The sequence below is a fragment of the Hyperolius riggenbachi genome, chromosome 10 (genome assembly GCF_040937935.1).
Source record: "Hyperolius riggenbachi isolate aHypRig1 chromosome 10, aHypRig1.pri, whole genome shotgun sequence".
Classification (NCBI taxonomy): Eukaryota; Metazoa; Chordata; class Amphibia; order Anura; family Hyperoliidae; genus Hyperolius; species Hyperolius riggenbachi.
In genome coordinates this window covers 80,925,861-80,940,333 of record NC_090655.1, presented here as the reverse complement: position 1 = coordinate 80,940,333, position 14,473 = coordinate 80,925,861, and the positions used below count along the sequence as shown (strand labels likewise).

General features: G+C 48.3%; 1 long non-coding RNA gene across 1 annotated transcript in view; it reads left to right on the top strand.

Moving 5' to 3' along the window:
- Positions 1–343: 343 nt before the first annotated feature.
- LOC137534003 (uncharacterized) overlaps positions 344–14,473 on the top strand; it is a 75,739-nt gene continuing 61,609 nt past the window's right edge. Inside the window, exon 1 of the long non-coding RNA XR_011024272.1 lies at positions 344–455. This is a non-coding gene — a long non-coding RNA (uncharacterized lncRNA). The remainder of the gene's footprint in view (positions 456–14,473) is intronic.

Genomic DNA, 14,473 nt, shown 5'->3' with positions numbered 1-14,473 from the left:
GCAAAGTGTGAATCAATTGTAAATGTATGCAGCTTGAAAATGGGCCAATCCAATCTCATGAAGGTGGAATTTGATTGGTCCACTTTCAAGCACCATGCACCTGCCCTGCCAGCACATTCATCCTTCTCCTGTCCAGTCACTGCACCATGGCAATGCTCCCAGAATGCACCTGCCTTGCCAGTGCATTCATCTTTCCTCCTGTCCAGTCACTGCACCATGGCAATGCTGCCAGCATGTAACATTGATTTCAACGTGCCAATGGGAAATAATTATGTTGTGTCATCTCATTACAGCTGGAAATATTGGGAGGTTCAAACACATGACTGAACAAGTCCAGCCACTCCGCCTGCTGTTTACTTTGCAATGACTGGAAGAACTTCATTCTCAAGGGGCAAATGACTTCTTACTTCTAAGGCACGTGACTACCGAACTCGGCTACTTAGATGTGGTATCAGGTGGGTATGTGGATACCTAAATACTGCATCTGGGGCACATAGTTCCTTCATTCTGATACCTGGGGGCACATGGCTAGTTAATTTTGGTGTCTGGGGACTGGGAAACAAAGCTGCTCAATTGTAATGTCTGAGATGTATGGCTGCTGTATTCTGGTATTGTGGGGTGTATAGCTACCTCATTCTAGTATCTGGCAGCACATGGCTGCATATATTGTGAAAAAGAGAAAAACACTTTTTACTTTGGGGGCTGCTTTCTTTTTTTTTTTTTTTTTTTCTTCTGCTGCATAGTTAATACTAAGACCTCTCTCCCACCAAGACCTTGCGTTTTAGGGGACGTTAAGGTCACATAACGTGCCCCTAACGCAACGCGTGGTGGTGTTGAAGTTGGACGTCAGATTGAGCCGCGTTATGTGGCTCTCAAAGCAGCCGCTCCAGGATAGTGATGGGAAGTCCAGATCTTTTTAAGGATTCGGATCATTCGAATCGGATCATTGAAAAGATCCGGATCTTTGAACCGAATCATTTTACTAGGGAAGTAGACTGGGTGAAATGACTAGCAGGACAAGACTTTCCCTGCGCTGTACATTCTGTATGTTACTGTTTCTTCCAGACAGACATCCACTGTGAACCGAATCTTTCATTGTGATGATCCGGATGATTCGACTCACAAAAAAAGATTCGGATCAAATGAACTATCAGTGCAGTGAATATTAATTAGCCATGTGGCTAGTCACTGATCATGTGTAAGCAGTCTAACGGGTATAACGTACAGCATGCTGTACTTTGATTTAATGTGCAGCGTTATACCCTAACACAAGGTGTGCACTTAAACAGCACATTGATTTTACAGTGCTGTGAGTTAGGCTGCGTTACTGGCTGCTGTAACGTGGGACTTTAACGTCCTACTGTGAAACCAGCCTAAACATTCGTTAAAACTGCATTCAGGAACATCTCCAATATTACATATATTTTTGGTTTTCAGCACTGGAACAATTAAATGAAAAAAGATATATTTACTAGGAGTACTCCATAATTGTGAAATAATACTTTTCTATCATTCTCCCAGTCTAAAGCCTCATACACACGGGCTACAACTGTCACCGCAACCACGTGGCACGCGCGTGTTGTGGCAACAGGTCGCCCGTGTGTATGAGGCGCGCACCACGAACCGTCGCTTGTCATAGCTGTCGCCAGGCGACTGACTTTGCCAATCGCCTGGCGACAACTGTCGCCGCAATCACGTGGCACGCGTGTGTTGCGGCGACAGGTCGCCCGTGTGTATGAGGAGCGCCCCACGAACCGTCGCTTGTCAGAGCTGTCGCCAGGCGATTGACTTGGCCAATCGCCTGGCGACCTCTGTCGCCGCAACTTCGACGCAACTGTCGCTAGTCCGCCGTGTGTATGCGGACTAGCGACAGCAACTCCATACACAATGCATGGAGCTTCCGGCGGGGGGGACAGCGGGGAGGAGGAACCTTCGGCGACAGCTTCCGCTGAATCTGTGTCCCTCTGTGCGCCGTGTGTACGGCTGTTGCACAGAGGGACCTGGCGACGAGCTGTCGCTGGCTTTTTTTTTTTTTTTTTTTTTTTTTTTTTTATTATTATGGCTCTTGCCACAGCGGTGGCCTTGTGTGTATGAGCCATAAGACTGTTTCTGGCATTGCTTGATGATTTTTAATTCACTATTAATACTTGTTCAGATGTATTTGTATATTATCATTTTTAAGCCTCACAAATTCTTATACTGTACACCCGGGGGTACACGTACCATGTGTTCAGAACCTAACAGCTACTGGGTTTTTAACAGTTCTGCAACATTTATCTGGGTCATATCAGATCACAGTAAGTATTGCTAAAGGATGAATGAAATGGCGTGTGTGCAGTTGCTGCAGCATACCGTACATGTAATGGCATCACTGACACTTTATAAAAATGTACTGTATATGACTACAGTTACAAGACTGCTATATGACAAAACATCACTGCAACCTCAACCATTATTATAATTTCTGATTATCTTCCACCCTTATTTTTTGCTCAAATAGGAAAAAAATGCCTAGCACCACTAGAGATGCTAAGTAGGGCCCTGCCCAGCCATGATGGTTAGAGGCCAGCAGGAATAGGGACCTGTGAGAGGGATTACCCCCCCCCCCCCCCAACCTCCTTACTAACCAATCCACATGGTAATGATTCTGGGAATGAGGTGCTTTGCAAGAGATGCTAGGAAAATCTACCCCTTCCTTGAGCACGACTTACATACTTACAAAAATACACGAAAACGCATACGAATTTGCATCTGCATGCAAATTAATTTATGCATTTTTCACAAAGACATCGCACCGCACTAGTGGAAACAGGCCCTAAGGGCTGGAACCCACAAGAGCGTTTTTTGGAGCATTTTGGCAGCGCTGCGATACGCTAGCGTTTTGCCAAAACGCTCAGCTGATGTTAATGGATGGGGCAACTTCCACAGGAGCAAAACGCAAACGCAGGACCTGCAGCATTTTGGGAGCGTTAGCGCTTCAATGTAAAGTATTGAAACGCTAGCAGAAACGCTCAGCAAAACCTAAACTGAGCGGTTTTGCTAGCGTTTTGCGGTTCAGCACACTGTAACAAAATTAAAAATAATTCACAGGACCAATCAGGATAAAAACGCGAAACTCAAAACGCTACACAACCGCTGAGGAAAAAAATACACTGTTGCAAAACGCGACCGAAAACTCGCATGAATCCGCTTGCAAACCGCTCATGCAAAACGCTAGCGGTTGCGTTTTGCGTTTGCGGATTTCAGTGGGTTCCAGGCCTAAAGGACAAGATGATCCTAAAAAGCACCACTCACGAACAGAGCCGGGACAAGGTCCTCCAGCACCCAAGGCTGAGACACCAAAGTGCGCCCCCCCCATCCCTCCACCCCAGCCGTCACACACTGATTGCTCTTAGACTAAGAGGCACCCCAGGGCCCCCAAAACCTTAATCTCTAGTTATCTGGCTTGTAGTAACTTCCATGTATCTCCTTTTCTTATTTCTTTTTGCATCAAACACAATTAGGAATGACAGCTCAATGAATTGTGCGTCCCCTCCTACACTGCGCCCTGAGGCTGGAGCCTCTCCAGCCTATGCCTCGGCCCGGCCCTGCTCACGAATATCTAATTAGAACACGAATCGGTCTTTATTAATACAAACAAAAGCACATAAACACTTAAAAGCCAGGTACATGAAAAGTAGCACTGAAAACGAGTATCAACAAATAATGATAATATTGATCATTTCAATAAATACAGATAAATGTGATACATGGTCCTATGACTCCATGGTAGCCAACATATGGTTCAAACCCTATTGAAAGTACAATGCAATGGGCAGCACGGTGGCGTAGTGGTTAGCGTTCTTGCCTTGCAGCACTGGGTCCCCAGTTTGAATCCCAGCCAGGTCAACAGCTTGTATGTTCTCCCCGTGTCTGTGTGGGTTTCCTCTGGGCACTCCGGTTTCCTCCCACATCCCAAAAAATACAGATAAGTTAATTGGCTTCCCCCAAAATTGGTCCTAGACTACAATACATACACTACATACATAGACATATGTCTATGGTAGGGACTAGATTGTGAGCTCCTCCGAGGGACAGTTAATGACACGCACACGCTGACACACACACACTGACACAAACACACACACTGACACACTCTTCTTTACTATGTACAGCGCTGCGGAAGATGTCGGCACTATATAAATACTAAATAATAATACTGTATATGCATAATTTATGCCAGCAACTTCCATATAAAGTGCAATGTGCTAAGAATATATATAGGATGAGAATGAATCCCAAAAGTATAAGTGAAATATAAATGGCAAGAAAACAAACCAAGGATCCAAAAGGGACATGAATAGTGAAGAGTGTGGGCAGCAGTGAGGGAAGTGAAGGAAACCAGGAGCTCACAAGCACCGTGAGAGCAGAGCGCAGGCACCGCAACCAGATGTAGAAAAGGGAAGGTAGAAGCTGGGTGGAGGTGTGAGGGAGCTTATTGAGGAGAGCTGGGCGAGGCTCCTGACCGCCACACAAGAGCAATGTAAGTCTATGGGGACTTGCACACTATAGCAACACGATGCAGTGCGACGGAAGTAACTAAATTGACACAAGGCTGCCGCAAACTCTGCAGTGCATTGCCGCATGATCCGTGCTTACCGCATGGATTACGCAACAGTGCAAGTCTATGGTGACGTGGCAAGTGTGAATCTGATTGCAGCAGCGGTGCGGCACATAGGCAGAGCGATGACATTTCAGTGAGGTACTTCCTGTCCAGCAGGAAGTACATCACTGCGCGGGGGAAGCACTACACATATTACCCTGTTGGTGCACTTTGCCGCAGTGTAATATACCTGGGGAAATGGTGCACCCTGAGCTCTCCTGCTGCAGGATGACTGCACTGCACTGCACAATGGCCTTGATTCACTAAAGCTACTGCCCACAAACAGCGCGGGTTATTAGTACACAGGTGCTACGCGCAGTCCTGTCAGCAAAGTGTGTGCGCTTAACTTACGCGAGATGCTTCTAACTGCCGCGCGATGTGCTTGTAGTGCGACTGCGATACTCCGTTAGTATCTAGTATCGCAGTACCACAAATAGAAGCGTATTCATGACATAAAAAAGATAATGAGTTATTCTGTTGGTTGTGCTACAAGCACATCGTGCAGAAGTTAAAAGCATTGCACATAAGTTGAGAACGCATGCTACGCTGATGGGACCTCGTGCTAATATTAACTGGGACTGTTTGTCCGCGGTAGCTTTAGTGAATCAAGGCCTGTATGTCAAATTGGCCTTAAAGGGTCCCTGAGATGGGGGATAGAAGAAATTCATACATACCTGGGGCCTTCTCCAGCCCCCTTCGGCCTGATCCTCGCTGCCATCCTCCGCCTTCTGAATTTACCGTGAAGGCTCCCATAAGTTTGGCCGCGCACACACCACTATTGCGCTCATATAGCTGGGAGCGTTCTGTGCCTGTGCAGTACTATGCAGTCGCAGAACACTCTCAGCCACGAGAGTGCAATGGGGGAGCACGCGCAACCGCACTGCACATGCGCAACTGGCCGTACTTACGGAAGCACTTACAGAGGATCCAGAAGACGTAGGATGGCGGAGAGGAAGCAATCACGTTTAAGAGGGCTGGAGGAAGCCCCAGGTATGTATTAATGTTCTCTATCCCGCAGTCTCAGGTACGCGGAACTATCTTCTAAACTGTACAGTTTCAATACTGTGTAAGTACTCAGTGGGCCTGATTTGTCAAGACCAGCACAAGGAAAACTGATGCAAAAGTGTTGCAGTTGTCCTGAGCAATTAGTCAGAACTTCTATTTTATTTGACAGTTAATCCCTGATTGGTTGCTCTCGGCGGCATAATTACTCTACTTTATATTGCATTTGTGTAATAAATCAGCCGCAATACAGTCCTACACAACACTTCATAAGTCAGGTGCATACAGTTCATTAACCTTCTTGGCGGTAACCCCGAACGTAGTTCGGGGTAAGCCGCCGGAGGGTGCCGCTCAGGCCCTGCTGGGCCGATTTGTTTAATTTTTTTTTTTGCTGGACGCAGCTAGCACTTTGCTAGCTGCGCCAGCACCCCGATCGCCGCCGCCGCGCGCCCGATCGCCGCTATACGGTGCGGCGCGCGGCCCCCCCCCCCCAGACCCCGTGCGCTGCCTGGCCAATCAGTGCCAGGCAGCGCCGAGGGGTGGCCCGGGACTCCCAATGACGACCCGACGTCAGTGACGTCATCCCGCCCGTCGCCATGGCGACGGGGGAAGCCCTCCAGGAAATCCCGTTCTTTGAACAGGTTCTCCTGATCTCCGATCGCCGGCGGCGATCGGAGGGGCTGGGGGGATGCCGCTGAGCAGCGGCTATCATGTAGTGAGACCTCGTCGCGCTACATGAAAAAAAAAAAATTAAAAAAAAACCTATTTGCTGCCCCCTGGCGGATTTTGCCAAACCGCCAGGAGGGTTAAACAGCTATATTATGTAACTATATTCTCAAAATAAAAATTTGCAATTACGTGATCACAAATGACATCAACATGTCCACAAATAACCTAATTAACCACCTTAGCGGTATGGATGAGCTCAGCTCATCCATGACCGGCGCGGTGGATTGCTCAGGCCCTGGTGGGCTGATTTTTCACACGGTTTGCTTTGTTACACGCAGCTAGCACTTTGCTAGCTGCGTGTACAAACCAATCGCCGCCGCTCGTGCCGCGTTAGAGGGCGACACCACCCCCCTCCTCTGAGACCCCTTGCGCAGCCTGGCCGATCAACGCCAGGCTGCGCTATGGGGTGGATCGGGACTCCCCCAGTCGCCATGACTTCATCCCGATCATCGCCATGGCGACGGGGGAAGCCAAACAGGAAATCCCGTTCTGAACGGGATTTCCTGTTTTCTCTGATCGCCGGAGGCGATCGGAAGGGGTGGGGGGATGCCGCTGCCCAGCCGCTGTCATGTAGCTAGCGCTAGGCTAGCTACATGATTTAAAAAACATTTTTTTAAAAAAAGTGCTGCGCCGCCACCCTGGCGGATTTAATAGAACGCCAGGGTGGTTAAAGGACAACTTAAGTGAGGGATTTAGAGGCTGGCTCATTTGGGTCCAGTCTGGGTCTTCTGCGCATGCGCGGACCTCCCATATATGCGTAGTAGACCAGGACTGATGCGACTGAGACAGTTACCGGGGCTGAAAGCTGCTGAATGGCAGACCGCGGGAGGATGGCAAGGGCCTCAGACGACCTTATGGGGCTGGAGGAAGCCCTGGGTAAGTATCTAATCTATAGAATGTGACGTCTCTGCTTTACTTTAAACACTCTCTCTCAAAACTCACTTTTTTCCGTCAAGCATATGCTCTACCTTAGGCCATTTCACCTTTTGTACTTCCTACAAGATAACCTAAAACACACTGCCTCTAGGTATGATTATTGTATACTACCGCATCTCTTGATTCCCCCCCCCCCCCCCCTTTAGATTATAAGCTTGGAAGGGCAGGACTCTCTCACCCTTTTGGATTTTGTTACTCATTTATTCAGATTAATTTTGTCACTGTAATTACCAATTCTGTACTTTGTACCAACTCTGTAGTTTGTATATTGGTGTATACCATTGTCTGTAGTATTTTGTACCCCGTTTGTTTCTTACTTTGTACAGCGCCACTGAATATGTTGGCACTTTATAAATCAATAATAGTGTAACAACTGGGACGCTATAGATTTTACACTTTTCTGTGCTAACTTATCCAACTGTTGTACTTGAAACTGTACTTCAATAAAAACATAAAACAAGAAAAATGATGTGCCATGTGTATTCAAATCAAGCCTAAACTAGGGCTTTAATAACTTTATTTGTGAACTTAAGACACCCTTTATGTACTGCATGTTTAATAGATTAAGAACCGTTCAATTTGGAAAAAAAATGTACATTAAGAACAGGCAAATACTTTTCACAGCACTATGTATAAAAGATAACTATACTGAGGAGGAAACAGCACATATAATAAAGTCTTATTAAAATGTAAATTGGTCTTTTACTGTCCATGTGATTGATGCAATCATTTTGTGACAAGTGGAGCAGATGCTCTTTATTTTGTCTGTTCAATACTTCTGCACACCGGATTTGAAAGTGATGTGTCATGATTCAATCTTTTCTGTAAACGCTGCACATGGGAGGAGTACTTCACATACAGTAAGGGGCTTGGTTCTCTAAAGCAGGATAACTGCTATCACAGCAGTTATCACGCGAGACGCCAGGTGCAAGCTTTACTTCGCGTGATAAGTGAAGGTTTGTGTGCGATCACATTTGCTTTTCACATGAAAAGCGCTCGTGATTGCACGCAAACCTTTGCTTATCACGCGAAGTAATGGTGTTCGCGTGCAAACCTTTGTGCACGGCAGCTCACGTGATAACTGCTGTGATAGCTGTTATCACGCTTTAGAGAATCGATCCCAATAAATGCCCTGCATTGGTCAAAATGCTGTACCAGATTTACAGTATGGGTGTATGGTCACTGATGACATTTAACCTCATTCATTATTTAAATTAATTCTCAATTTCACTTATTTGACACAGTTGCATAAAACTAAAGCATTTAAATACGAACGGCTCAAATACCGTAGCCCAGATCAACATAAGTCAAAGTAGTATACAAAAGTGAATAGCTAATTAGGACCATTAGCGCATTACGACACATTAGGGCCAGTGGTTGCTTCCCGCCCGTTTTGCATCCGCTTGCAACAAATTTCCTTGTCCGCTCCTTCATCAATCAAGTCCGCAGTGCCGCTCACCTGTCCCGAAGCCAATCGGTCCATCCATATTCAGTCTGGTGGCCGGCAGGAGTATGGGGCTCTCCATAGGCTGCATTAGGCCAATTCTCCCTAGCAACAGAGAATTTTCAGTGGTCCTCCATGAACCAATGAGAGTTCTCTCTGTTGCTTAGGATTCCCATTGGTCTTCTACAGCCCGATGAAGATTCCCATGCTTATGCCGGCCACCAGGCTGTATAGGAGGGACCAAGCGGTGGCGGGACCAGAGTATTACGCAGGGCAGCCATCAGGGGGTGGGGGGGGCAACTGACACTGCAGTGAGGGGCCCAGGGCTTCTGGGGGCCCTGCCCCCCCCCCAAGCGCTGGAAGGCCCGCATGTGCTGGCTGCGGGCCTGTGGCTAACTAACCAGCACACCGCGTTCCAGCACTGAGAGAAGAGTGGCATCAGCGCTTGAACGTGGGGAGCAGATGAGTGAGCCCGCTACAGCAAACTTTCTATACTGGGGAACCACCTATATCTGGCTACAGGCTACCTATACTGGGCTGGAACCACCTATACCTAGCTATCTATACTGGGGCACCACCTATACCTGGCTACCTATATTTGGGGAACCACCTATACTTAGCTACCTATACTGAGCGCACCACCTGTACCTGACTACCTATACTGGGGCACCACCTATACTTGGCTACTTATACTGTGACACCTATAGCTTCCTACTTATACTGAGGGCACCTATACCTGGCTAACCTATACTGGTGCACCACCCATACCAGGCTACCTATACTGGGGCAACTATACCAGGCTATCTATACCGGGGCATCATCTATAGTTGAATACATATACTGGGGCACCTGTATCTTGCTGGCCTATAATGGGGCCCCAGCTATACCAGTCTACCTACACCAGGGACGTCAACACGAGACTACCTATACTGGGGTACCATCTATAGCTGGCTACTTATACTGGGGCACCACCTATAGCTGGCTACCTATACTGGGGGCACCAATGCCTGGATACCTATACTGGGGGAACCTATACCTGGCTACCTATACTGGGGCACCACCTATAGCTGGCTACTTATACTGGGGACACCTATGCCTGGATACCTATAGTGGGGGCACCTATACATGGCTAGGGCAGGGGGAAGAGCTGAGGCAGAAGGAGACAACAAGCGGTAACACAGGGGGATAGAAGAGGCACAGGGAGAACAGAGGCGGACAAAAGAGGCACAGGGAGAAAAGAGATGAGTCGGGAACATGAGGTCACACAGAGGGACCCAAAAGAGGCACAAACTAAGGTGAGACAGAGGGGGACAAAAGAGGCACAGGAAGAAAAGAGGGGGACAAAAGAGAATGGATAAAAGATGAGACTGGAGCTACAAGTCCCTATCTCATTTATTAACTGGAGACTACCTGTATTTTGCTAGTATTTGGCTCCACCCACAACATCCCATGGCCATGCCCACTTTTTGCCACATCACGCTGTGCATGCCGCTTTCTTCAGTGTCGGAGCCATGCACATTTTTTGCAACAGTGTACTTCTTGCACGGACATGGGGGTGGGGTGGCTAGTGGGCAGGCACAGCAACCCGTGGGTGGCCCAGGGAGGGGGGCCCAGGCCTGATGATGTATGAGGGGGCCCAAAATTTGTGATGGCGCCCCTGGTATTACGAAATGGGTGAAGCGGACACAGCAGCTAGCCTAATAAGATAGGCTTTCATTGTAGGGTTTCCGCAGTATACTGGTATGACTGGTATGTTGTAGTGGGGATGCGACTAAGTGGCGGGCATATAAACAAACAGGCACATACTACTCACTTGCCGGCCGGGTGCTGCACACGTGTACTGGCTTTTTCTTCCTGTTCTTGGGTTCCATTTTCCTGAAACAGCGCCCCTTGGGTGCTGTTACAAGGAGATGAAACGCGAGAACAGGAAGAAGAATTAAACCAGTACATGTGTGCAGGACCCGCAAGTGAGTATTTGTACCCCCGCTGCTGCGACCCCCCCCCCAACTCTCTATACTGCGGGCACCTATCCTGGCTACCTATGCTGCGGCCCCCTACTGGCTACACCTATCCCTGGCTACCTTATGCTGCGGCCACCTAATGGCTACACCTATCCCTGGCTACCTATGCTGCAGCCACGTACTTCTGGCTACACCTATCCCTAGCTACCGATGCTGTGGCCACCTACTACTGGCTACACCTATCCCTGGCTACCTATGCTGCAGCCACATACTACTGGCTACACCTATCGTAGCTACCTATGCTGTGGCCACCTACTACTGGCTACACCTATCCCTGGCAATCTATGATGCGGCCACCTACTACTGGCTACCTATGCTACGGCCACCTATTACTGGCTACACCTATTCCTAGCTACCTATGCTGTGGCCACCTACTACTGGGTACAACTATCCCTGGCTATCTATGCTGCAGCCACCTACTACTGGCTACCTATGCTGCGGCCACCTATTACTGGCTACACCTATCCCTGGCTATCTATGCTGTGGCCACCTACTACTGGCTACAACTATCCCTGGCTATCTATGCTGCAGCCATCAACTACTGGCTACCTATGCTACGGCCACCTATTACTGGCTACACCTATCTCTAGCTACCTATGCTGTGCCCACCTACTACTGGCTACACCTATCCCTGGCTACCTATGCTGCGGCCACCTATTACTGGCTACACACTATTCCTGGCTACCTATGCTGCGGCCACCTACTGCTGGCTACACCTATCTTTGGCTACCTATGCTGCGGCCACCTATCGCTGGCTACACCTATCCCTGGCTACCTATGCTGCGGCCACCTACTACTGGCTACCTATGCTGAGGCCACCTATTACTGGCTACACCTATCTCTAACACCACCAGGACTTTTGCAGGAGCAGGGTGAGCCTTTTTACAGTTTTAACCGGTGCCCCAAATCTCGGTGCAGCTTAATCATATGTATGCCAAGGGAGTGGGGCACCCCACACTGGGGTGGAGGGGCCCGGGGTCCAAATAATTGTATGATACCCTAATACAGTGGCAATTTTTTAGACTGTTATCATACCATGGAATTTCCTACCATTTCAACCCAATTTCATAGCATACATTTTCCCGTCCAGTTAAATGTGCCAAGTTCAGACTCTGCAGATCACTGGGCTAAGAGGAACGCAAACTTGGCTCTCCTGCTGTTAAGGAACTACAAGTCCAACAATGCATTTGCCTTTATGAATCATGAGTGTGGCTGTCAGACTTCTGCAATGCATTGTAGGATTTGTAGTTCCTTAAACTAGAACTACAGGAGAACTGTAGTTGAAGGTATATAGAAGCTGCCATATTTACTTCCTTTTAATAAATTCTAGTTGCCTGGCTTCCCTGCTGATCCTCTGCCTCTAAGGGTGCGTACAGACATGCGACTATAGTCGTTTAAAACGATCGTTACCGACGGCATTGCCCGACGATCGTTCGTAAAAAGTGCACGAACGATCGTTAAAACGACCGACCAACGAGATATGTCGTTGGTAAAGAACGATCCATTCTGCCAGATCTTTTCCAACGACCATCGTTCAAAAAGTAATGTCTGTACAACGATCGGTCGTTGATCGTTCGTTCTCAAAGCTTTGCACATGCTCAAACAGTTCTTTTTGACACTTGTGTTTGAAATCAGTTTATAAATCATGTTGCGCACGCAACGCTCGTTCCAAGATCGTTCGTACACGAACGATGTTCAAAGTAGCCTTTCTTCAAACGATCATCGGCCGATACCTCCTTTAACATCGTTCGTCGTTCAGAACGAACGATCGTTATCGTATGTCTGTACGTACCCTAATACTTTTAGCCATAGACCCTGAACAAGCATGCAGCAGATCAGTTGTTTCTGTCAAACCTGACAAGATTAGCTGAATGCTCGTTTCTGGCCCAATTTAAACATGACTGCAGCCAAATAGAGCAGCAGAGTTGTCAAGGAAACTGGTATTGTTTCAAAGGAAATAAATAAGGCAGCCTCCATATACCTCTCGCTACAGTTGCCCTTTAACAGCTGGTGAGCCAAGTTTGCAGATCACTGGCTTAGTACAACGAGCCAAACGGATATGTTTAACAAGTTGAGACGGATCCTGTTTTTACCATTAGGATCCGTGCCCTGCGCCAAGCGGAGCTTAAAAAAATGTTCCGAATGGGTATGTTTTTTAAGCAAGTGTAAACCAACCAACCAACCCTTACTTTAATGTAAATAAATATGGCATTCTTCATATCCGTAGCGCTACAGGGTCACTAATAATTTAGGAATAGATGTAAATCATGCAAAGCTTAAAGGGAAGGTTCAAGCAAAATAAAAAAATGAGTTTCACTTACCTGGGGCTTCTACAAGCCCCATGCAGCCATCCTGTGCCCTCGTAGTCACTAACTGCTGCTCCAGTCCCCCGCTAGCAGCTTGCCGACCTCGGAGGTCGGCGGGACACATTGCGTACATTTTTACGCATTCCCGCTAGTGCAGGAACATTAACACATACATTTTTACGCGTTACTGGTCCAATGCGTAAATTTTTACGCATTGGACCAGTAATGCGTAAAAATGTATGTGTTAATGTTCCTGCACTAGCGGGAATGCGTAAAAATGTACGCAATGCGTCCCGCCGACCTCCGAGGTCAGCAAGCTGCTAGCGGGGGACTGGAGCAGCAGTGAGTGACTAGGAGGGCACAGGATGGCTGCATTGGGCTAGTAGAAGCCCCAGGTAAGTGAAACTCATTTTTTTATCTTTCTTGGACATTCTCTTTAAAGGGAAGGTTCACACAGGAGCTAAAAAAAAATAAAAATCCAAATCCACTTACCTGGGGCTTCCTCCAGCCCGTGGCAGGCAGGACATGCCCTCGCAGCGGCTCCGCAGGCTCCCGGTCTTCGGTGGCGCACCCAACCTGGCCAGGCCCGGCTGCGAGGTCGGGCTCTTCTGCGCTCCAATGTGCGTGTCACTGGTGCGCGCTGATGTCATTGGACGTCCTCTGGGCTGTACTGCGCAGGCGCAGTAGGTCTGCGCCTGCTTAGTACAGCCTGGAGGACATCCGATGACGTCAGCGCGCCCCCGTGAGGCGCATTTTGGAGCGCAGAAGAGCCCTACCTGGCAACCGGGCAAGGCCAGGTTGGGTGCGCCACCGGAGAAGACTGGGAGCCTGCGGAGCCGTGGCGAGGGCACGTCCTGCCTACCACGGGCTGGAGGAAGCCCCAGGTAAGTGAATGTGGATTTTTATTTTTTTAGCTCCTGCGTGAACCTTCCCTTTAAAAGGACACCTGAAGTGAGAAGAATATGGAGGATGCCATATTATTATTTTTTAAATACCAGTTGCCTGGCAGCCCTTCTGATCTGTCTGACTCTTGAGATCCTCCACCAAAAACACCACTAAGATCATAGATACATTTACCAGAAATCCATAGACCTTAATTACAGGGTCTATATATAGCTTCTATGGGCCTGCAGCTGGCATCCCTCCTGCTGGCCTCCCTCTTGCCACACCATATCCACCTTCACTCAGAATGATAGATTCACCATGGATTTGAAGTTTAAAATAGATAGAGAATAGCATAGCTCCCCACGTGTTGTGGTGACAGGTCGCCCGTGTGTATGGTGCGCGCGCCCCGAACCGTCGCTACTCAGAGCTGTCGCCGGGCGATTGGCGCCGCCGCAACTTTGCCGCTAGTCCGCGTGTGTATGCGGACTAGTGACAGCAACCCATAGGC